General features: G+C 40.5%; 1 protein-coding gene across 5 annotated transcripts in view; it reads right to left on the bottom strand.

The window, feature by feature from the left end:
- IQGAP2 (IQ motif containing GTPase activating protein 2) overlaps window positions 1-26,516 on the bottom strand; it is a 128,093-nt gene that overhangs the window by 79,569 nt on the left and 22,008 nt on the right. The window lies entirely within an intron of this gene.

The raw sequence follows: 26,516 nt of genomic DNA, 5'->3' as shown, positions 1-26,516 counted from the left end.
GGAAAAAAAAACCTTCCTGCCACTGAAGCACTATATGTGACAGGCACACCACATCTCAGGGTGAAATATTTACAACAACTGAAAAGAGAAACACCAACTGTGTGGAACAAGAAAGAGAGTCAAGAAAACTCTCGATTTAGAGGGAGACTAAACTTAGACTTTTTGAGAAAGTTCTCAGGTTTTTTTCATGCATTGCCTTTTTAAACTAATTTCAGTAGATACGTATTCTACTACTGACAGTGCTTAAAGGCAAATGATCAGCTCCTAATCTCTCTCATGTTGGGTGTTATGGTTAATTAGATTTTCCCATATGTAAATTTTTTTATAATTTCTATGGGACTCTAAATCAAACACAAACTTTACATGGACTTTTTCTTAATTTTAATTAAGATATTTGCTTACTTAAAGGACAGTACCATACATTAGAGTAATTGCTGTATGTCAGTAACCACACATCTGCCTTTATTTTAAGGAGTTTTATTAGAAAATGATGGTGAGCAAAAGTGAAACACTGTGTTTATATTGCCAACTACTACCATTCAACAGTGGTCAGAACTCAGAAGCTGCCCTTGTGTTGTTTCCATATCTATTATTTAGATGAAATAGCAGCACTATATGTAAGAACAAAAACTAACCTGTACACAATTATAATTCTTCATTTTAAGGAAATCTGTCTGTCTCTCCTTGGTCCTCTGTCAAAGGGACTTAATTTTCTCTGACAAAATACCTGCATGACAAAACTTAATCATAGTTTTCAGCAATTGCAACTGCCTTCATCTAGATCTTCTCATAAAGCTAGGAAAGGTGGTTGCTTTATTGTTGTTGTTGTTTTTTTTTTTTTTTTTACAAAAATTTCAACTCAGTCTATTCTGCTTTAACAAGACTAAAAATAAATTTTAGATTTTAAATTTTGTAATAACTTCTGTTAGTAGTATGTATACTTACAAGCACACGTGTAAGGCTGCCCAGCAGTCCTGCAGTTACCCAGTTGTGAATCCACAAATATCGTCACAATGATGCTCCAGTCTAAGCATCGGAATTGTTTCAGCTCTGCTCAATGCATGTGAGTTTGCATTGCCAGAGTTTTCAGAAAGGAGACTGTGCACATCAAGGGAAAGCAGAGTGCTTCTGATACTCAAAAGGATCTAGAAATATTGAAGTAATGTGGATCCAACTAAGGGTCAGGGCTTGAAATACTTAAATGACTGAAGAGGAATGCACTGCAACAGCTTTTAGTTTTGCATAAATTCTCTCAGTTCAGTTCTTTGCTCTCCTAATGTCTGACACTTTTGATTTAAGGTTTTGTTTGGTGTTCATCTATGTAACATCTGGCACCGTGAACATCTCTTTAGCAATGCATTTCTGACCTATGAAGAACAGTTATCTGCATCAGATTGAACAATATCTGATGTTCGATGCTCTTTTGTTACAGGCTGGTGGAAGGGTAATCTCTTTTGATGGTACTTGTCGCCTCAGTGCATAAATGGGAAATCCCACTCCAGAAGTGGAAGGCAGCCAAATAATGAACCCTTCTAACTCCTTTTAAGTTACAAGTCCAAGATATGATCTAAGTTAGGGACAGTCAAAGGAGAAAGATCTCTTTCTGAATGAGTTTTAAATTATGATGAATTTGAGTTAAACACTGTATTTAATGGTCTTACCAGGAACATCTAGTTGTATTCTGGTTGCAATAATCAGGAGCAGCAGAAGCAGCAAAGCACACTGCACTAAGGGGCAGAGCCAGTAGTATATCACACAGGGAAATGAAGTGCACAGGCTGAACATTTAGACTTATCTTACTTAGTGCTGTGCTTAATACAGGTGGGTCAGTTTACATGCCAGTTTTCATTCACTATTTAATTTTAATACAGAACACAGAGAAAGATATGAAGTAATAAGAAACATGCTGCTCGGTTCATTTATCTTGGGGATACACTGTGTACTATATTCCAGATCAGGGTCAGACATCTGAAAGCATGATGGTTAGTAGCAAGTTAAACTCCACATACATTCCCAAATCAGCAGAATTCAAGTTGATACATCTGCTAGCAAGAGGAGAGATAAAAAAGGAAAAGATAGTGCTTAGAAGACTGTTTATTTTCCCACAAAATCATACCTGCTGGCCTCTTTTGCCTTTGCCATTTTGCAAAGGAAAAGACTTTGACCTTAGTCTTACTTAATGTGGATGTCATCTGCCTGTGAAGGGCACTGGCCAGGAGCTCCATCACTGTGTGCCAGAATGAGAACGCCCTGAGCTGCTGCAGCAAAGGAGTCCTGAGGATGGCAAAGTTATCCCCTAGGACAGCCCTTTCCCAGGTCCCAATAGCAGCACAAGGGTCACAAAGAGCAAACATTGGATTTTTTGGACAATGTGGTAGGGTGGGGAAGGAGACACAAAGAAGGATCTCATGCCAGTACATCTGAAATTCTGTCAAACCACCCTAGTGAGGCTAAGGATATAATTTCAAGGCCACTTTACAATACAGGTAGATGGCCACTGGTCAAGCTAACATGCTTCCTCTCCCTTCCCATTCTTGTCTGCATTTTACCTTAAATTTTTGGCCACACTAGCACCCTAGGGACAGCGGGGAGAATGGGACCAGGGAACTGATCTTGCTTAGAACTAATGCAACACCACAAGATGCATATGTTAGTGCTTGACCAAATCAATTCCCTGATCTGACACAGCTTGGCTGCATGAACTACTGCTGGCACATGACAGACATCAGAGAACAGGATTACCCACTCTGAAGTCATCAGAAATGACAGTTCGAGAAACACTGCAGCTTTTCTTTATGCCTTTTATTCTACCTCTGCATTTAATAAGCATGCACACCATTATTCTGATTTTAAAATTGAGATATGCATCTGATATGCAGTTATTTCCTTTTTGTTCTTGTCAGTCTAATTTCTAAATAGCCTTTGGTTTGTTCGTGGGATTTTACAGTATGACATCATTTTCTGGCAACTATGTCAGGCCTAGCCTGTGAGTCACTTTGCAAAACAAGGGGGAAACCACGCTAGCAAAGAACATGCAATTCAAAGGTTTCTATTGTTCTAGTGAACCGTGGTGTTCACACAAATTCAGTCAACTGCTCAGGATAGAAAAAGTAGCTATAAATCTAACTTTGGACTCAAATGAAAAGGAGCATCTTGGAGAAGTGATCAGGCAGATACAATTGTGCAGTCCCAAAAACTGGAGCTACATGATCACATGCTTGTGTGGATTGGTTTATTAATGGTCAATACATAGCAGGTATGTGAACACACATTGAGCTGCAAATTACTTTACCTGCGTTTTCCAGCTGAGAGTTTCCACTGTGGTAAGCACCAGTTTCACTAACTTTGTGCACAAGGCAGGACTACAAGGCTTCTCTACTCAGCCCTGCCCAACCCTCCAATTAATCTACCTGGGAAATAGATGGAAAGAGACCCAGAAGACTATGAAAACAACTCATTACAGACTGTCTTGAGGAATAATGCTAATTATCACAGAAGTGTTTCCAGTTCTTCACTGCATCCAGACACTTATCCACTCTGAGAAGAATGTTTCCTCTTTAGTCACTAATTGGATCTTGTTTGTAAAGCCAATCTTTGTTTCTAAGTCTGTCACAGTTTGGGAACAAGGGTGCTATAGAGGCAGAAGATTTAAATGCCTCTCTACAGCTGACAGAGACACTAGAAACATTGTCCATAGATAAAAGGATGTGATACATTAACAGACGTTATTTTCCTTTTTCCTTTTATTTTGTAGCTTAGGTAAGATCTAACACTAACTCTTTTCAAGGTATAGTGGAAGCATTTGGTCTACTGCAACTGCAGAGTCTCATTTCAAACATTTACTAACCAGGAGGGCTATCTGCATGTTGAATGACAGGTTTATTAATTGCTTAAAGAAACACGTACTCCAAGAAAGAACAAGCTCTGCTCATTGAAAGCCATGGTACTTACAGGAGCAAGATACAGGTTTGCTGTACCAATGTCACTCTAGTTCAGATTGAAACTATTTCTCCTTCCCCAATAATAGGGTTTCTTGAAAACACCACAAATGCTGTGACTGAGTTTGCAGTGTGTACATCTTCATGCGACAACAGAAATAGACTTTCCCCAGGTTTTTCTACCCCTTGTCACTAAAGTAACTATAACTTTTTAAAATTAATCACAAATGGATGATTTATATTCAATTTATGTACTTTTCCCATGTTTCTGCTCTTCATGACATTTACAAACTAATGCAACTACCATTAAAAAAAGCCACTCCCATGTTATAGTATTGTCTAGTGCACTCTACTTTCTTTTAAGTCATCTGCTACTTTAGCCCAGAAAAGCTACACCATGCTCTTTCAACTCTAGCAGAGAACACACCATCATGAAGTATTTTTTTGCTCCAGTCACACTAACTTCTCCCAGCAGACAGCACTAGATCAATATTCAGACACATGTACCAGATGGTCTCCATGGGCCAAGAAGTCCTCAGCAGCAAAAAACTACTGTTAAGCCGCCTCTGCCTTACCCCATCTTCACCCTGCCCTTAGTCTGTCCTCAGCAGTCAATGAGACATCATCCAGACAATCATAACCTCTCCCCTCTGCTACAGCTGTGCTTCTGAGAACAGAAGAGCAGCAGAGGGGCTTTCACTGTCTGTGCTTTTAGACTCATGTACAAGAGAAAACTCACATGTTCTAAGTGGTCACGTCAACCATAGCACCACTGCAGAATTGCAAACCTGACAGGTGGCAACAGGACCAGCAGAACAACATTCCCCTTTGGCTATTAACATCACATTTAGTCACTGAAAGCACAGAGGTCTTCGTGACGTTTTGGGGTTTGTATTACATTCAACTACCAAAAAAATTTCTCATCTTGACCTCTCATTTTTTTGCTACACTCACAGTAAGCTACATTAGCAGTATATTTCTTCTAAAAATAGTCACAAGACAGGCTCCCCAAGCTGAGTTGTTATAAATTTAGATGATTTTAAAGCTGTTTTTGAACATTAGAAAAATTATTCCATCCAACCAGGATGGTGTACTTTCATGCAGAGATGGAACAGGTTTAGCAATGCACAATTTGTCTTCTCATACAAATGTACATGGGGATTTCAGAACATTAATCGTTTTAAGGCCAGGAAATCCTACTGGTTCCTGTATTTTGTAGTATTAAAAGCAAAATGCCTCAGAACAGAGAAAATTACTTTTGTTTTCTATCTGCATCTGTTTTTCTAAAATGAAAGACCATTGCTTGTAAATATACCACAATACACTAGAATTGCATGGTAAGCTAAAAGCAGTCAGATGGATCTTAACATCTCAAAAAAGATGGGAAAATGAGTCTTCTCTGCTCCTGTGAAAGTGGCAGAAGACAAGAGGAAAGCATGGCTTTCAAAGTAGTGGAGGAATGGCTTTGTCTAATTCCTGTGCTCCCTGAATCTGGGTGCAGCACTCATTCCTGCTCTTATTAAGCAGAACAGCTTTTTTATTAAAGAGCAGTTTCCCCAGCACTTAGTTGCCTGGAGAAGGAGCAGTAACCAATGCCCACCTGGGTGACTCAAGTCAAATCTGTTATACCCGCATGGAAACTGAAACCACAAGAGGAAAGCACAGTATTTCTGATGGACAAATAGGAGATCTAAAAAATACTATTTTTGGTTTTGTCAACCAGAATAAAATACTGCAGTTTTGTATGTACTATTTATGCTTATACTCAAAGGCCAATACTCAAGGTTAAACCACTGGATTAGCCAGATCTGTTGCCTGCTTTGTTAAATCTTGTCCAAATATTTACAGAAGTGCTTTTTGTCTCACTACATCTGAAAATGGTTTTTTTAGGACCACATTCTCACCTATTTGTGTGAGCAAGTACCTTCATTTCATAGGCTTCTTCAGCCACTCTCTGAGAAGGGTTTGTCATCAAACAAGTGTGTTGGGCTTTACAGAGTAAATCCAATGTGATGCAGTTTCCTCTTGCTATGAGAAGACTCAAAGCAAACAGTTTAAGACAATTCCAGCCTTGTATCTAGAAGGTTGCCTGAATATCAAAAATATGTCAGAGAACATAAATTGGAGTGACAGTTACACAGGCTGGACAAGAGATCCCATAGCTCTATACTTTGCTTCCCAGTACATTCAAAGAAGCATAAATATATTTATTAATTAGTCTCAAAATGCTTTGAGTCTCAATTTCTCAGAAGTTAATAACACATTATTTTTAACATGTAATTTCTCTGTACTGCCTACTTTAGAGGGCATAACCAGAGCTTGAAGAAGTGTGACAGTTTTATAATTAGCTTCAGTTCTGGGTACCATTAGACCAATATTTTAGGTACAAGAATTCATGCTTCTTTGCACACAAATAGCATTGGACGCTACTTAAACAACTGTTACAGAGCACAGTCATTTATCCCAGCAGTTGCATTGTTAGAACTCACAGGTGTGTGCATGTGGTGCAAAAGAAAAGCAGCATTCCCTAGGACTGAAGGCTCAAAGCTACTCAGTTGCTTCCAAAGGCATTGAAACACAGCACTTAGAATCATGTCAGGCTGAAATCCAATCAATACTTTTTTTTTTTTATATAAATGCATCTAGACATTTTTCCATGCATTTACATGGAATGCATGAATGACTAAGAGAGACTAGTCTAATTATCCTTATGTAGTGGTTTGGACCTTGCTTTCCCCCAGAGGCTAAGAAAAGTGGCAACCCCCAAGAGGTGGTAACCCCTGGAAGTTTTGAAGTTTTGTCCAATGGGTGCTCCTGCAAAATGTAAACATTCCACAAGCAAACGGAAGAGACAAGTGGTAGTTTGGTTGTTGTAGGAGTGGTGGCCATGTTGTAGAGCCACGAGGAAAGGGGCTCGGAGCCCCTTGGGCCCTCTGGGCCCCCCAGCCCCCGCCGGGGGAGGACTGCAGGGACTTGGAACAGTGTTAGACTGGGCTAAGTGTCTGTAGTTATGCTGTGAGTTTTTCTCTCCATCGTGGGCAGCGGCCGGAGTAGCAGCAGCCGGCACTGACCAGAGAAATGGTGGCAGAGAGCCAGGACAGATAAGACCTGAACCGGAGAAGCAACCAAACAGCAAATGACATGCACCACAGAGAAGAATCCTGGAGAACTTCTGCAAGCTGAAAGAGAGCCGGCAGCAGAGCTACAGAGTTTTGGGGGTAAGAACTGTACCAGACCCCCCAAACTCCCTTGGAGACCCCTCCTAGAGAAAGGAGGAGTAGATGGACTCCTGTTTGAGAGGAGCCTTGGAGTATAGCAGCACCAGAGAGAGAGAGGAGCTGAGAAGCTCAAAGATGTCCCGGAGCTGGACCAGGATGGCCAGGACGGTGTGGGAGGTTGACCTTGGAGCCCTCCCTTGCTGCAAGCTACAAAGAAGCACAGAGGCCCTGCAAGGAGCTTGAATCTCCTGGAGATACCAGACCGTCACGAAGACCCCCTGCGTCTCGTGATATGACCGTGGTGGAACGACCTTGTCTGGGGTGATGTAGTCCATGGAGGAAGACCCCTTTTGCCTGTGTCAAGGGGCCGAGGGAGCTTGGATACCTCCCTCGTGAGTGCTGGCAGAAATCCAGCCATCAGCTGCTGAGTGTGGAGAGGACAGACAGATGACTGCTGCTGTAGAAGATACTTCTGCTTAGAGACTGGAAGGGATCTGTCCTTTTTTCCCTCCTGGACTTTTAATTGGAGGGGAGAAGAGATCTGATCCATTGTAAATACTATATGTCATGGTAGAGATAGTTGTGATAGTGTGTATAATGTGTTATAGTATTTATTTGTAAAGTAATTGTAATATATTCCCTTTCCCCCATTTGGAGTCTGGTGTGTTTTGTCTGGAAAAACCCATCTCACATTGGGTTGAGATGTGGGAGGGGGAATGGAGCTAGGGAATTGGATTTTGGGGCTATCTCAAACCATGACACCTTAGGAGACCTGAGCTACTGCTCAATTTTTCTTTTTTACTAATCAACAGATGAGAACTTTGTAGAAATCAAAGGCTGTCACTAAATCATAGATCATTACTCCAGCGTGTTACAGATGATGATGCACATGCCTGCTCTTTGTTGAAGAGGTCAGCGTATTTCATTACGCGATATAGTCAGAAGCTGCCTGTTTCACCTGATTTGAATATTTGTCCTATGTATGCTTGCTATTAGCATCTCCTCTACAAACCCAGGCATTGCCATGAGTCTGAGGGTTCTCATTATCTTCTGAAAATGCTTTACGCTGCTTTCAAGACACAGATCACCAGAGCCAGCTAAGCTGCTGTGCAGCTCAAGGTAAGTTTACGTTCTTGCCTGAGTTCTTAGCCTAGGATTTATGGGCCATATCTGGATTATTAACAATAAAAGTAGCACCACATACACAGCATCTGAAGTTGATCTTCTCGCACATACAGATAATACAGCTGTATAACCCCTCCACCTTTAGCAGCGAGAGCAAGTACAGAAAGGCTGTGTGTCCCTGTCACTACCCTTTCAATTGACAAATACACTGACACGCAAAGGTTCCTTTTCAATAAAACAGCTTAGCACTATCACTAAACAGATATATTGTTCTTTTTTGCTTAACCTGTATTTAAACTTTTTTTTTTTTGTATCTAAGGGGTATTTAATTACATTCTCAATGGAGATTATTTTAAAACAACAAGAGTTATTTTCTAAAGAACCCAAAGCTGATGTTTTGCAATGATGTAATATTAAAAAGGAGAACGTATGCGGGCTTTTTTGCTGACTTTCAGAGCTCTGACACAACACCTTTATGACAAATTTTCGTCTGCTCAATAGTGCTTGCACAGAGGTCTTCTCTGACATATACGTTTCAAAGGAAATGAATCTTGCACAGAAAGCAACTTAGCAACTGTCTCTAATGAAGTGTGCATCCTGAACCAAACTAAAGCAGCTAAACCTAATCTATTCTGACCTAGAGCAGGCTACTACTACAACTGCTGGAATTCCTACAGATATCCATGAGTACCCTGGCAGAGGCTGCAATAACCTCAAAAAATTGATTATTACCCAGACGGCAACCTTGACATCCAGCAGAAAGCTATTTTTGTAAAGTTTCATTATTGCTTTCCCATGTGATATAACCAACCTTTGACTTACTACTGTCTCGTAATGGTCTCCACAGTATCAGAGTTCCTCCATAAATGGGAAGCCAAACATCTCCTTTCATTATTTGAGATCACACTTATGAATAAGAATAATTAGGCCATGAGTACTGGGTTTACATACTTCCTAGTTAATTGTGATAATGTCTTATCAGCAAGTCAGTGATGGGTATGAGGACTTAAGCATATGTGTACTTCTGAGGAGAATCAGGTAAGATCACAACCTAGAAATATTGAATGCTAATTTGATTTCTAGATGCAAAGAAAGCCACAGCCAGCACTATTTGTCTTCACTGCCCAGCATAGTGACTGTTTTGCACCACTCACCAGTCCTACATCAAATGCTAAACTGAAATACCAAGTGAATTGCAATAGCTTCCAAATCCAAGGATGAAAGGCAATCATTGTTTTAATGCCTGAAAACTGTGGGATGAAGATTAACAATGAGGAACATCTGTTTACCATCAAATCACCCTTTGAGGATCAGAGAAGAGCATTAGCTGAACCAAAAGTATCTAGTGTTTCTACCTTCATGCACATCAACTGGAAAAATAAGTCATCAATAAAACTTCCCTTCTGCTCTCCACAGTAGAGCTAAAAGGTGTCACAGGGATTAATAATCCACAGGACAAATATAAAGGAGCATTGGAGTAACAAAGAGCAGATGTAATTCGATTCTGAATTTCCATTTCACAGCTAAAAAGAAATTCCAGGTAACTATCAGCAGATACTCCCTGACAAGGCTGCCTGCAGCAGGAACGAGGGGAACAGGAATTGCATGAACAGGAATGAACCTCTACTGTAAGTACATCTCTGTTGTAAGGAGGACTACATATGGCTTACACCTTCCCTTCAGCAAGGATTTCCCTTGCCAGAAAAAGTATCTGCACTGCATAAAATAACAAATGGCTGTTCTGAAGCCTAACCAATTCTCTTTTCCAGGAATACAGCATGTCAGCCAGCAAGGAGCATGGTGCAGGAGCTGCAGCTCTGCCATGGCACCTACTTTCTTTATCAGTGGCTGAAGCCAGTAGGAGAAAATCTCTTCCAGGTTGCATCACAACTACTTCTCCCCCAGGGCGCATCAGCTGCTGGGGTTTCAGTCCAAAAGAGGATGAAAGCTGTTCAGGTCAGGGAGGCTTAGTCTGTAACAAGCATGATTTGCACGAAAAAGAAACGTGCCTGGAATAAGACTACACCAAGGTGTAGACACATGGTTATTAATAAATAAACCAAACGGCTAGATGCACCTCTTCAGACCAAGTCTGAACCTAAAGAATCAACAGATGGATATCTGTTTTCTGTGTTATTACGCTTGTTCTCATGTAAAAAGGGGCATTCTTGAGTTGATAGCATTCAGTTATGGGGTAGGATAGCTTAAAAGGACAAATATTGCACAATGATTCCTTTCAAGCACAGCGTACTGGCAAGCGTCCATCCCTTGCAAACAAGAAGTTTGACCTGGGGGGATGAACTTTCATTGAATTTAAGATCTCATTAAAATACTTAGTTACTGCTTCTCATTACAGTAAAAATCTTAAAACGTGAGGGCAACATGAAAGTATCATCCAGATGCTGAGCATGCAGACAGGCTGCTACAGTGCTTTAGTAAAAATTTACTGTCTTTACAAAACCAGGGAGATGATATTGATTCTGAATACTTTTGCTTCTGATTAAAGAAGGTTAAAGAAAGACCTATACCTCTTTGGGGCAATGCAGGGGACACCAGTAAAGAGTGGAATGCTGTTTGTCAGTTATAAACAGGAAGCAAATCTCTTAACCCTCCTAAAACCAAAGGCAAAGGAAGATGCAGTAATGGGAAGAACTAGGTTTGGTGTAAGAGAGAATTGCAGAAAGGGAGCCAAAAGAAAAATTTTTCCTTCTTAAACCAAAGTGAGGAGGCAGAACAAGAGTTAGAAAACTTCATGAGGTTTAGATTTTTTTAGTTTTTGGTTGGGCTATTTCCACCCTACGCCCTTTCAAAAAATAGAAAGGCACTGACTAAGCTTCATCTAGGGTTGTGAACAAGATCTGCTGAAAAATAAAAGATCTTACCCCCTCAGCCACCTTCCTTCCCGAAGATGAAATGTGCTTCTTAAAAAGATGCTTCCCTGAGAATGCTTCAACTTTCATGCTTGCCACTGGCTCACAAATGACTTTCTATGTATTGCTCAGACTACCCAAGTAGTCAAGAATTTTCAGCTTGCTTTATTGGCAAATTGGCATACCAGTTTGAGGCAGATGGCAAAAACAGCAGTGAGAGAAAGCCTTTGAAGTAACGATACAGCTGATAGTGCTGTGCATACAAGGGAGTAAGACTGCATCAGTTAGTAAACGGCAAGTAAGAAAATCTCTTGGATTTTAAGATTTCTTAAAAAATGAAAGCATAGAAAAAGAGAAACAGCATAAAGAAATGCTCAGCATTCCTGCACAGATTATATTCTCCTTCTCAGTGTTAAGAACAGCTGGTATAATCAGAATAACTGGTATACTCGTGTTTTACTCAGGAAACTTTGCTCAAGTTTGCACAACATATATCTCCAGTAAGGCAACCGCCTCAAGTTTTTTGCAAAGTCAAAATATGAGAAAATAAAAAACACAAGACAATAATTAGAACTTGAATTTCACATTCACTTCTCATAGACGGCAAACAGCCAATCAAGAACAGATTCAAAGTTAAGTAGGAGACAATGAGTGATCTTGAACAGCTGATCTATGGAATACATCACATGAGGCTCTGTCTGGATGACTTTTCTTTTTAGACAATTCACAGGTCACAGATTTTACCAGGTCAGTACAAAATACTCACAAAGCAGACTCCATTCATCCCAAGAATGATCGTCATCCCAAGTTTAGATGACTTCTTAGGTTTTGTCATCTCTCCACGTTCCCAAACTGCTTCATTGGCTTGGTGGTTTTTTAACCATGCATCTATAAACAGCATAGGTCTCCATTCTTCAAGGGCTATTTTGGTAAGTCTTGTCTTGTTCACTTTAAGTCTCTTGGCTATTCAATCCTTCACTATAAATATAATACTGATCTTCAAGACAAACTCTGCCATAACACACTTAAGTGTATAACATCATGTTTTCAACTGTCAAAATTACTATAACAAATTGCCATTTGGTTGTTAGGTATTGTGGTTGTACAAACTGTTTAATCTGGCATGTTTAGAAGTTGTTTAATCTAGGGATTGGTAGCTACCAGATCTTATGCCCCCACTGCCAAGGATAGGCAGACCTTGTTCTCCTCTCTGTAGCTAAGTCCCCTAACAAGTACATAGCTATGATCCCCTAACAATCACATAGCTATCCTAAATGTGTAGTAGTTAAAGCACACCTAAGCTACTTCAACAGTGCGCTTAGAGGAGGCCACCAAGATGATCACAGGAATGGAGCACCTCTCCTGTGAGGAAAGGCTGAGAGAACTGTGTTTGTTCAGCCTAGAAAAGAAAAGGCTTAGCGGTGACCTGATTGCAACCTTCAAGTACCTGAAGCGAGCCTGCAAGAGAGCTGAAACAAGACTTTATATAAGAGTATGTAATGACAGGACAAGAGGGAAAAACAGAGAGAGTAGGTTTAGATTTGATAATGGGGAAAATTTTTTTACTGTGAGGGTAGTAAAGCATTGGAACAGGATGTCCAGAGAAGTTGTGGCTGCCCCATCCCTGGAAGTGTTCAAAGCCGGACTGGTTTAATGGAAGGTGTCCTGCCCATGGCAGAAAATAGGAAATTGGTGATGTCTAATGTCCCTTCCAACCCAAACCATTCTATGATTCTGTGATTTCAGCAGCTAGCACCAGGCCTCTATTAAAAGTATTTTAGTCCCTCCAACACACAGAATAAGAAGTAAAGACTTGTCAGCTGTAGTTCTTACACACCAGAAGAACAGAGGTGCTGCTGACTTTAACAGGGCAGGCACAGAAATGAACATGTAAACATTTTTGTCTTAGAGATTGCATTTTTTAAGTTTTAGAAAAGAGGTATTAATGGGCTCCTTGGAGACCTGGACACATGGTTCTTTACAATGCACAAAACAGAAAATTGTCAAACACGATGAATACACAATCAAGTCAAATGAAACAAAACTATCAGTCTCCTGTCATGTATCCTGGTGCTTTCCCAGTGCAAGAAGAACAGGTCTGGATCACTACAAAGCACATACTGAGTGTTTCTTACAGTTTCACTCAGGAAAGTGCAGGAGTCCAACTCCTATTTTCAACTTCCATGCAGGTATGCCGAATTTATAATTCAAAACAGTTCTTCCAGTCTCCAACCTTGAAAATCTACCGTGGGACAACTAGCTATTTCACTTGTTATTTGCAGCTGTTAGGAAACACTTCTGCAGATCAAGTAATAAGTCACTAACTTGTCTTGACAGGCTTTCCTCAACTACCAAACTCCAGTTAGAAGTCTTACCTCTAGAAAAACCCAGTACGCTTTACTTATAGTGCCATAAGCCAGCATAACTAACAGAAGTGATTTACAACAAAGGCTCATTTTTATCACAGGCTCAAGCACTTTTGACCTTTAAAACATGACCTCTATTCAAAGCAGAATTGTACTTTAAAATCATTAAGCCACTTTATAGGACATATGTCAGGGTACTTCACCATTTCTGAATGTGTGCCTTGAGAGAAACTTTCCAACAGATGATGCAGCAGGAGAAAAGATGCCTGAGGTTATTCACTTTTTTGGCTCCTTGATCAGACTCCTCAGAGTAATATGGTCATTACGAAAACATTCCTCAAACACTAACTCAATAGTATTTCAGCGTTTAAATGTCAGAAGTGGATGAAAGCAGTATTGTGCAAAAGCACTAACAACTGTTATTTTAGAAAGTGCTTTATCAGACATTACCAAAGCTGTACTTCTAAACAAAGCAGTTTTCTTGTTTTACTTGCATGCTCTAATGCTTCTCAGACAGAATTTTTACTAGTAGGCACCCACGTGAAAGGATTCACTGCCTTGAAGTGGTACTATTTTACACTGGACACATGCTTATTTTAACTGCAGCACTGAAAAAGCTGAATGCCTCATGTCAAATATTTTTACACCTAGTTATTCTAACAGATTTGCACATACTTTTCCCAAATCCTTACTCCACCAGTCCTGAGAAAAGTATATGTTTCCCTGCTGTAGCAAGAGGAAAACCCTAGCTGCAGATTATTCTTCTGTATCTGTTTCCACTGCTACAGATACTCAAGTAAACCCATGTTCCCCCTGCAAGGTGCCAGCTCTGTCAAACCACTGCATGTCCCAGCACAATTATCTGGCCTAAAACAAATGGCTAAAAGGAGAAAGTGACCACAGTGAAGGGTGAGGAACTTCATTCAACCGCCTCTTGAAATGAAGCTGAGTTATGAAACACCTAAAAATCCAACAAGAACAAGTCATTACTTTGGTGTCTTCTTAGCACAGACATCAGCCACGATCTCAAAATTTTTTTCTTCAAAAAAATAGACAAATGGACCACTTTTTGTGCTTGCCAAAAGCACAAGAAGCTGTGATAGCATTTACAAAAGCTGTTTCTTTCACCTTATTTCATCAGTTTCTTGGCGTACGAAAAAGAAAAAGAGCTATTTTCGTGTCCTGTTTTTCTGGAATGCCAGAAAGCCATTTTCATAGCAGTTTTATTTTCATCAATTATTGAAAAAACAAAAAGAAAAAAAAGAGGTTCCAAAAGGAATTTGCTTATCCTTGAAAACCCCCAAGTGAACCTCACACTCCCTCTCAGCCCTAATCCCTACCATTCCTGTAAGCAAGAGAAAAGGACTCAAAAACATTCTACATATTTCTTATTATGTTTTTTGTAGCTGATGGACCATAAGCCTTTGGTATGCTGCAGGCAGAGACAATTTTTAATAACAGTCACCTGCTTATTCATGTCCTGCATCACATGAAAGGCCACACAGCACACTCAGCATTAATTATTAATCTCATTATGTTATCAAAGTACCAGCTAAGCAGGATCTTCACAGAAGAGATACAATTCCTCTGGTGACACCAAGTTCAGACAGCACAGAAACATCAGAACTCCGCCCTGAGACAGTGGCTTCTTTTGAAACACATGGATCTTGACATGGACTTAAGTCAGAAGCATTGCATGCATATTTCATCTTTGAATTTGCTGGAAACTAATGGACTGATGAAAATTCTGCACTGCAGTTTAGCTATTAGCGGTTTTAGGAAGCCTGCGAAGCAACAGCAGAGTTCAGCTTTTTATTTGAAATCTAAAATCAAACCACAAGAAAGTGAAATTGCTTAGAGATGAACAGATCAAATTCCTTCTGCACTAAAGTAAAATCTAAACAAAAACTGCATCAAATATAGTATTTTGCCAACATGCAGATTTTGATGTCACTTGCAGAAGCAGAACAAACACAAGTAATAGCTTTGCTGACCCCAGTGAACACTCAGTACATAAGGAGCCCTTTACAGATTTCAGAGATCTCAGTACAGTGGCTACAGTCTGTTGCCTCTTCCTTGGCATCTCAGGTTATTAAAGGTCAATCTTGCTAAATCCTCCAGTTAGTCTTGCTTTCCTAGTCTTTTTTTGCACTGTAATGGGCAAGTTCAAACTTTTGTTAGACATCTCTACAAGGGTCTGAAAATGCTGTTTAACATTATTATTATTAGTAGTAGTAGTATTTTCACCCAGAGGGTGGTTGGACACTGGAAGAGACTCCTCAGGGAAGTGGTCACAGCACTGAGCCTGCCAGAGTTCAAGAGGCATTTGAATAATGCTCTCAGGCACATGGTATGATTTTTGGAGCTGTCCTGTGCAGGTCCAGCAGTTGGACTCTACGATCCTCGTGGGTCCCAACTCAGGATGTTCTGTGATTTCCTAAGATGCAAAATAATTGCTGTTGACATTGAAAATACCATTGCAACCTCAGCCAGCAACCACCACAGCAAATGAGTTTGTCTCTGCCAGTTTCAGACACTGAAAAACTTAAGCAGGTACCATCTTTCTTACTTATTATTCTCTGGCAAGAAAGAAATACAAGATACTAGAAAAATAGTGAGAAGTTTCCCTGTACTCCTACCTTCTCTTTAACATAGTAGAAATGCATAAGCTCACAAATAACATTTCTGGGATAAATTCCTGTTTTAAAGTATGTTCTCTCCTATAGCTTCTCACTAAGGAGAACAGTATGTGCTACTAACCATCATGTGATACCACTTTGACCTTGAGGAAGTAAGGAAAATCTTGAAATTGAAATAACAACAGAACTATATTTATTTAGAAACAGCAGATCTCTCTGTTGAGACAGAAAGCAGCAGGAATGTTAAAATGTACCTCCAGCTTTATAAACTGAAAACAGAGATATGCCAATACCATTCAATACTTTACCTTACATTTACCATGACTTCAACTAAAGTATAAGCTATGCCCAAAATAGATAGTAGACATCGCAGTATTAAGTATTATGCTAATCGCAAGGTAAGATCAGTGCTCTTGGGGAAAAAAAGGGAAAGGAGATACAAACAGAGGATCTGAAGACTGCAAAAACATACTATTAAAAATTCAAAAAGCTGCAAACACACATCTCTTTCAGTGCCATCAATACTTCAAAGGAAAAAAACCAACCAACAACCCCCAAAACAACAAAATCACAATTTCCCCTGTTTCATGTTCAACATAAAGTGGAGTTTTGGTTTTTGTTTTTGAAAGCAGCCAAACACAGTGTGCTTCAAAATTTACTGGGTGTAACAAGTTAACACTTCTCTATTCTATAGACATTAATCAGAAAAATGGGAAGCCCTGAAACCCAGTTCTAGTCACGAATCTCATTGAACTTTGTTCCAGCAAAGAGATTGCAGCTGAGACCAAGGGCTGGCACTCCCCAAATATGCTGCAAAGTAAATCCCACATGACCAGGTCTGTGCAGACACGGCAAATGTGGACATACTTGAATAAAGCTCACTGTGCTTTCCTTGGGTCAGGGGATGCAATCTGCAACTTGGAAACCATCAGGAAAAGATGATGTTCCAGCTTTTAACATCTACTGATGTAACATAATTTCATTAACAAGGAAAAGGGGTTTAGCATAAGGCGTAAATAGATGTTTGATGTTTACCCATCTTAGAGCAGCCTGTTTGACAGACAGGTTTTAAAGTCACTCCTGCCACAGAGCGTAACTTATGATGCAGTTGATGTTCTGATGCTTTCTGCAAGTGAAAGGCTGCCCTGTGGACAAACGTGGCTGGCATGTAGTGGTATCCTCCATACACCCACCCAGCCTCACACCCCAGGAGCAGCAGCCAACATCCATAACCTGCATGCAGTGGCCCTCCATGGATTTCTCCCACTTGCAAGCCTCCTGTCTGAGGTATTTTTTGCACATTTCCAGTGAACCTTTTCCCCTTCTCTCCTTGCTCTCACAGCTTCTTTTCATTCTTCCCACTGGAAAGCAAAACACACCAGTGCCCTGAGTATACCTATGACATAGCAGAGCAATTCCTACAGTGGCAGATGTGTGCCTGCAGGAACTGTTGTGGTTTTTACTGCCATAGTGGACAAATTCTGCTTTTGGCCCTGTAACAAGCAGACTTGGGGAGCAGAATAATAGCAGTAGTGAAAAGCATTGGTTTTAAGTCAATTTCATTCATTAAAAGACAATTCTATTCATTAAGAACAATACTTAAACCTTTTAGACTAAGCAAAGAATGTCCTTCCATCCCACAGGTACTGTCACAGATTCTTCCCAACAGCAACTTCCTATGACTCTCTTAGGCAAGTTGCAAGCCTTTACACTCCTTACTGCATCAAATTTTATAACTCACTGCTCTGCTTTGATGGTAACCGGATTTTAGGAACAGTTAACACACTACAGCTGGCAGAAGAGCTTGAGTTGTCAAACCAGCTTTATCACTTCCCTTGTGAGGCAAATGCATCACCAATAACCCAAAAAGTGTAACAACCCAAGTGGGAACAATAAAAACCAGGATGAGAATCTGGTCTCTCATCTTGGCTGCCATGCAAAGCAAGAAGGGTACTTCTTCACCGCACACCCTTATAGCACACCACAATTGCCAATCTGTGAGTTTTCATTCCAGGGCAGGCTAGCTGTTTGTCCTCTGGATAGCTGGAAAATTAGACATTAAGTTAGCTGTCATTCTACCAGAATACCTCTGTAGTCAGTACCACAGTAACAACTCACTTGTCAACATTTCTCAATTCAACTCAAACAAACAAAGACAAAAAAACCAAACAAACCCCCCACAACCCCCCAAAAAACAACAACAACAACCCATTACAGACAGTGCATAAGCAATTGGAAGAAACATGGGCAGCTGGAAAACATGCAAACAGTGAAGAACAGAACGATTTTCACAGCCTTCCCTAACTTGAGTGAGGTGGAAAGAATTTGAGGGCTTTACACGACCACATACAAAGGCCTGCACATGCCTATCTCTAGATAAAAAAAAAAAAAAAGGCATCACACTATCAGCCGCAAATGGCAGTGGCTCCAGAACATCAAGAATGTTCTGACTAATGTCCAAGCTCCTACGAGATCGATACAGGCTCTTATCAACTCTGGGACACTACTATAACCTACCTCTTACTAGAAGCTTGAATTTAAATGCAGGTGAATAGGAAGTCATCTTTATTAAATCATGTGAAACACTGAGAACAACAGCAAACAAAAGCACCATACAGTGCACACACTGAGCCACACAACTCCACAACCTAACCAGCTTGGTTACAAGTCTGACCATGTAGTACTTTAAAAAAGCAATAGAGTCCCTTGCAGAGGACTGCCATTCATCTTGTGGTGAGGAACACTGGGTTTTGCAGTAGTTCTATCTGTTAAGACAGGATTCACATGGTCTGTAGTGAGTAACATCAACAGCAAAAGCAGTTTCCAGCATTACTCCATTTCTATAGATATGAGGTAAAAACTGCCAGAGTGCTCCTTCTCCAGTCTGTGAATTGTTGAGATATTGGCAACAAAAGTGATGTTTAAAGGAACACAGATTTACATCCCTCAAAAATTTCTTTATTCCATAAAATACTTGCCTGCAGTAGCTGGAAGGCAAAAGCCAGATGCGAGGTCACACCTGCACATTCAGTGAGCACTGATCCCTCCACTCCCCAGGTTGCTTTTCCAATTCAAAACTGGAGGTATAGTGGTACATTTGTTTTTTTACTAATCTCAGCAATCATTGGACCAATTTTAGGATCTCCAGTCTCAAAGCACTAGCTAAGCCAGCTGTGGAGATGTGGATTTCTAACATCCACAAAGTAATAGCAAAGGTCTCCTGCTCTAGAAGCATGTTTTCTATGAACACTTTTTTTTTTTTCAATCCAGTACAGTGAGATCCCACTATCACATACCTGTGGGCACCTCACTAGCAGCTGTGGTTTATACAAAGTAGTGCTATAAAGCTCACCAGGCACAGTTGCTGTCTCATCTCTTCTGATCTCTGAAAAGCCTCTTATACCTCCCCACAGCAGTTTCTGCCAGAGCCTGAATAAACACTTCTAAAGATCAACAGTTTTTCAGGACATGATAGCTGAGAAAGAAGGATCTCAGCATGTGAAAAGTACACTTCTGCAAGGGACCTCTTAAGAAGCAGATTCCATCAGTCCAGGTAATTCCTCCTCCGGTCCAAAGCAAACAGACACATGACCACATAACAGAGCTTTTTGAATGCCACACCAGGGATACAATCCTATGGGATACCTGCCAGGCAGAATGCACCACTTTGCTGGTCAGCTACATGGTGTGCGACTGTCACAGCCCACAGACCAGCGTGGGTGATCGAGGTACACAGCGCACATGCCATCACTTGTTCCATCATCAACACACAGAGAAGCAAAGGCCATGGTTGCTCTCAGGTAAATAGGAATTACTGAGCAGAGTTCAAACAGTACAGAAAAACTTACCCTAACGTTAGAACAATACTTAAACCTTTTAGACTAAGCAAAGGATGTCCTTCCATCCCACAGGTACTGTCACAGATTCTTCCCAACAGCAACTTCCTATGACTCTCTTAGGCAAGTTGCAAGCCTAAAGTACCTCTGCTACCTCACAGTGCCAGTATCCCTATTCCTTGGTGTGCTCTTTATAGTAAAGTAATGTCTCAGCTGCTGCTGCTACCTTGGTGAGGCCACCTCAGGTCATGCTTAATATTAACTAGGAACTATCCAGGGTGCAGAATGAAGCCGTCACTTTGATCTGACAAGCAGCTAGTCTTGTGGGTGGAGTACAAAGTCAAAGAGGCTTTTGAGTTGCACCACAGATAATCCAAGTTAAAAAGGGGAAAGTGAAGGAGAACTGAAAATGCCATGTGTTCTCTTGGTGAACCTGAACCTACAAACTACACTCATATGAGGGTAGCAGAGTATGACCTAACTTCAAATTTCTCACTCTTGAATTTAAAAAAAAAGAAGAAATCCCAATTCCTTTTTTAAGAGGGTCACGCCTAAAAGAAAGGTGGAAACTTTGAGAAAGAAAACTAACTGGGCTCTGAAGAGACTGTACTATTAGCTTCAGTACATGCTATGGAACAAGTGCCATATGGTCTAGTCTGCAAAAAACAAAGGTCACATCCGTCATTACTTGGCATCATTATTTTGCAACTATACAGACTGAGCAATGACCCATTACATGTGCACAAATTACCTCAACATGCCAGTGAGCAGGTCAATGCATCCTGTACAGGAACCAGCACAAACGTTTCTGTCTCCTTCAGATCTCACTGTTAAGACTTTTCATATGCAAATGTCACTATCCAAGCAATTATTGGATTGATTGATACTGCTGACAGCTGCATATGAAAACTCTGCTATATCTGCACAATTGTATAACTAGCCAAAACAAAATAGCCAGCAGTCTAGTATGCTGAGGACCAGGACATGAAACAAGTGTACTTGTTGATCAATCCCTCTGTGTGGACCGAGCTACTTCAGCAATGGGTATATCCCAGCTAAGTAGGATTCTTCAAAGAATTTGACCTCATAAAGTACCCTCATTTCAAACACTTGGCCTTCACAGAGTTGTTGCCAGCCATGCTCACTGGTACTATATTCATCTTAAAGCAGAGAGAGTAGATGAGCCAAAGTTCATAATCTACAACATGACAGGCTACCACTCCCAGATTTTTTTGACAAACCGAGAAAAAACATGTTACTAAGAAATATCTTAATATTTTCTGCCTACAGTGAGCTAGTTGTACAGCTAGATTACAATATTATACATTTACCTATAAGCACAGAGCTTTAAAGATTTCCTGTAGTCTGAAAGCATTTGAGTAGCATTAATTCACTCATGGTGAATTAATTCACCAGGGTGAAGAGTTGCCACAATTTTGCCCATGAAGAAACAGCAGCAGGAAACCTGGCAGAATTCACTTGTAGTACCAAGATTTCGTAGGACCCCAGTACCTGCCCAGAAACATGGTGGACTCCAAAGCCACTCTCCATGGTCCCGTAGTCCTGGCAACTTTAGCTTTCTGTACTGCAAAACTGTTGGCTTTAAATGAAGCCAATTAAGCACTTCAGGGTTTGACCTTTTAAGCATATTAAACTGCATGTACTTTTATACAGCAGCTTCAAACTGTCATGTCATCAGTGACCAATACTGCAATTAACCATTGCAAACCAATTCAATAAAAACCAGCACTATGAAGAAGGCAAATTTTAGAACATAGAATGGGAAAGTAAAGTTGGGAAAGAATGAGAATTTACATTTTCAAAATAAAAAAAAAAGACTTCTCAAAAAGAAATTTCCTGGGTAGTTTTCTTTTACAGTGTCTTCCTGGCCCTAACATTGAAGCTGAACCTTCAGTGTTTTACACAAGTTCCTGCCTTACTGAACAGCTGAGCAAGAAAAATAAAAAAAAATTCTGGCAGTTCTGACTATGAAATTGCAGCATATGCTTTGTGAAACAACGTGTATTCCATTTCAAGACAAGAACGACAAGGCTAGTAAAATGAGGTCTTCCATGTTTCAAATTTAAGCTTAGCATAAGAAGGTATAAATTATAAGAAGCCAAGAGAAATAATATCTGCTTAACTATGGATGATTATAACCTTAGCCAGCCACAACACATTTACTGTAAACTTGATTTGCTTTATATGCCAAAGCTTCAATCACAATTTAAACCCCTCAAATCTGTATTACCTTTACAATGCAGTAATTACACATCTGTAAAGAGACAAGAACAGCAAAAGCCAAAGGCAGAATTTGATGTACTAAGTATTTCCTTTGGAAAGGAGGAAGTTGTGGTAAATTCTACCTGTTAACATTAATCTAATTCAATAAGATATTAGGGCTTGTGACAGCTGCTCATGCCCACCTTAAACATTTGTTATTTAATAGAAAAATTTTCCAAACTATACTGGATATGTATCAGAGTAATGTTTGGAGGGCATTATTAGTGGCTTCCATGGCTGCATTGCTTGAGGGGAGAAAATCTCTACTCCTAATTGCTTATTCTTGACTTTTTGTTCTTAGAAGTTCAAGGATACTTGATGCTATCCATTTTTGTTAACTTTTTTTTTTTTTTAGTATGCAAGAAACTTTCCTTAAAGGCAAAAGTAATAAATCAAACAATATATATATAAGCAACCAAAACTTCATTTTATAAGATGTGTGATTTTCAGGAGAAAGGGGCTCAGCAATCTAATAGAACAAAATGTTTTTTCTCCAGTATCAAATATAACACTATCAAACACTACTGGCCTCTGCAGATATTACAAGCCTGCTATTGTGTTTAAAAAACAATTTCCTATGCTGTATATGCCTAACAGATACTGTGCCTAGCACAGAAGGTATTTGCAGAACCATCAGCTAGCAGCAAGTGGATTCTCCTTTCTTGTTGAACTTGCAAAGTTTTTATTAAAGCTGGGCTACAGGAATTAAGTGTGCAAACAGTGGTTTGAAAAGCAGCTGAAAGTACACATTCTTCACCTGTTTAATTAACTCTGGAATTTCAAAATGCAAGGCTGCTCTATAATAGTGTTTTGATTACAAATATGGTGAGAAACAAAACATAACTCCTGGCATAGTATTGTTCTAGCCCTCTTCTGCCCCAGTCTTTTGCAATTTATTGTTTATTTCAGTATTTATTACTCTTCAATATGGTCCAAAACTTATTGTATGTGCACACAGTTGATTATCTGAAACAATATTTGCTGAATATATTACTGAAACAGTATTTCAGCAGCTGCCAACTGAATGGAAAAATTGCCATTGATATCCATGGTGTCCTGAACATTAAAAAGTCCTCTCCAAGCATTCAGGACAGAGATTAAATGTCAAAGGCAGTTCCCACTCCTGAGATTCATTCATGAGGGTACTGCTGCAGCAAGCAGGCCACAGCTCCACGTAGTTTCACAACCAGCTGTGCACCTGGGGCTGGAGGCACCATCCTGCCTTCTCTGACTCAGACCCACTGCCGGAAGTACAAAGCAGCAGAAGGGGCCCTGTACATCCCACAGGTTCTCCTCCAGCTCTGGGGAGGAGGGATGAGAACCCAGTTGGGACCCCTCCATTCAGCAGCAGCAAAAGTTGGGAATGCCCCATCCCTGGGAATGTTCAGAAACAGGTTGGATAGGGCTTGGAGCAACCAGGTTTAGTGGAAGGCGTCCCTGCCCATGGCACAGTGGTTGGAACTAGGTGATCTTTAAGGTCCCTTCCAACCCAAAGCATTCTGTGATTCTCTGAATAGCCAATCCATGAGCTGGATCCTGTGAAACTGCTCCCTCAGCCCAGCTGAAGGGCAGGATTCACCATGTGCTGTGAAGTAGCCTGCTTCCTACACTCAAGCCTCCCGAGCTGGTCTCATTTTGCTGCTGACTGAATCATGACCCTGTTTCACTCTGAGCCTCTTGCTTTCCAGAGTCCCTGGTTATGTTCAGGCTCTGCAGTGACAAAGAAAATGCTATAACTGTGCAAGCACAGAACAAAGATTGCACATCAATGTGTTTCACTCCTAATCGAGTACACAGAGAAGCAATAACTGTGCAGTGAGCAGTTTTGCTACAGATGCAGCATTTTCTCTTGTTTCCTGTTCTGTCAGGTTAAGGTTGAGGAAAACACGGACATGCACCTTTGACACCCCAGCCTAGGCCTGGCATCAGCTTGGACACCCTGGACAGCATTACTCACCTCCTGAGGAAGCATGGCTAGGGGCTACACAGCTATGAGACACAGGCATTTCTCCTTGTTTCTACAACCTTTTTGTATGTGTTTGTTGCCAGGTTGTTTTTACATTAGGAAGAGTGTCTCGGGGCAAAGTCTCACGGTGCAAAAAAACTATCTCAACAGTGCTCTGTGAAGGGAGAAATTTCCCTCACACTCTCTCTTCCCCACCACAGCAGCTCTGTCTACCCAAAAGCACTCCCAGAGCCTTCACCACACCCTGTATCACCACCCTTTCCTCCCTAATGAGCAGTAGGGACTAGTGTGCTGAGACAGAGGACAGGATATCCAGCAGCATTGGGCTGCCACATCAGCTCCACCTATGACAGACCAATCCCTTGATAAGGGAAGCACAAGGCTCCCTACACTGCAGAACTCATCCCCACCTCATTGCTCAGGAATATGACCTGCATATTCTGATTTTCCAAACAGAGATTCAGAAATGCTTCTAGGTACCTAACAATTCCGTGAGTAACTGTTTTGGCTATGAAGTCCCATCATGGGCTAGCAGAGCTAAAAGAGTGTTTCTTCTAAAAACTTGCTACTAGCATGAATCCATTTTATGAAAATAAACACAAGGAAGGGGAGGATGTTACTCCTAATAGATGCTAATTTAAGTCATTAATGGTAAAAATAACTTCACTGTGAAAAATCAAGGGAGCTGCTTCAAATGAACTGGAGGACTTGAGTTCAAAGTGACAAGTAGCCCTGTGAAAGGGGAAGGTTAAAGGATGATAAAGCCAGGATGATAAACTAGTAATAATAGTAAAAGAAACAAAAAAGGTTGGATTTGGAGACTAAATTCCATAAGGCAGCAGATAGGTACGTTGCAACATATCAAGTAGAAACCTTGAGTAAAATCAACCTTGACTCACTGGAGTTTCCAGAGATGGTGAAGCTGATCTAACATCTCTGCAAATGAGACCTGCTCCCTCCCCTCTCTCAAGAGTGCAGCTGCACCCCATCCCCTTCCTCTTGCCAGCACAGGTTCTCCTCTGACCCCTGGATCAGACCAGTCAGCTCACTAGAAAATTGACTCAGCAAAAGAGCGAAGAATTGCCTGCCAGCATAATGAGCTGATTCAGCTGACTAAGGACCATCTCTTACAACGGAACAATGGAGGCAACAGGAGTGTTCAGAGCAGAACAGTCCTATCTGGCAGCAGTAAGACTTGTCACCTTAAATATTTGAACAGGCAATCACTCTGCAAGGGAAAGAGGAAGCAAAGAACAAAGGAAGCAATGTTTGCTACAGCAAATGGGACAGCAGTGAAAAAGAAGCAAGAATGGCTAATTTTTATAACAAAGCCTCTAGGACAAAACCAGTGGCAGCTATCGTGAGGGAAAATGTGTAGAAACAAGGCTCAGAACATCATTTAACGGTTGATTCCTGACTGAAGTACACTGGTGTAATCCATTACAAAGGTCCTATGGTTTGTCATTGCACTAAGATTTCATAGTTTGCACTACTAATCAGAATTCAAGTTTTCTTTTCTCAATAGAAATGAATAGGAAAGTAATCCAAATTAAGTTTATGATTAAAAACAGCATCATCAACAAATGCAGAGCACAAGCAAGACACTACCAGTGGTGCCCACAGCAATAACTTGAGTACAATAGGCATATTTGAAAAAGTCTGACCAGACTGAATATAAAATATGCTTTTACATACAACAATAGAAGCACTTCAAGCTACTTCAAAAGCACCAGGATATTGTGCCTTGCTTCCTTGCTCAGTCATTATGAAAATGCTGTTGAATATTTGTTTAGAAAATACAGTGTACATAGCAGAGTACATTTGCATGAAGTGATCGAATCCCTGTACACTGGCAAATCAGTGTTTCATCACAGGCTTCAAGAGATGAATACTGCTGTCCAGTGAGTTAGAGGAACTAAAGGAAGAACAGGGTACATCTTATCTTATGCCCCTCCTGCACTTAGCACTGTAACACTGAGATGATATCGATTATTAAATCAGTGACAGAAAGCCCAGGTGACTTTCTGCCATCTTAGCAACCTGAGTCTCTCCACAAGCACTAGCGCCAAGAAGGGAGCACAACCACAGAGCCAGGAGCAAATTACTTACCTCAGTTAGCCATATAAGCCTGTCTCAGCTTCTCAAAAATCACAGCTTCATGTTCCATTACCCAGCCCCTACTTTCACTGAAGATGAACACCATGGTAAGTTTGAGGATGTCTTGATTTTTTCTAAATCCTTCTTTTAATCAGATTTTTCACATTGTGCATCAGTT

This window comes from Pipra filicauda, unplaced genomic scaffold (assembly GCF_003945595.2).
Source record: "Pipra filicauda isolate LSUMZ 115617 unplaced genomic scaffold, ASM394559v2 scaffold35_size7292922_pilon, whole genome shotgun sequence".
Taxonomy (NCBI): domain Eukaryota; kingdom Metazoa; phylum Chordata; class Aves; order Passeriformes; family Pipridae; genus Pipra; species Pipra filicauda.
The sequence above is the reverse complement of the archived record's forward strand: the minus strand, read 5'-3'. Positions and strand labels throughout refer to the sequence as shown.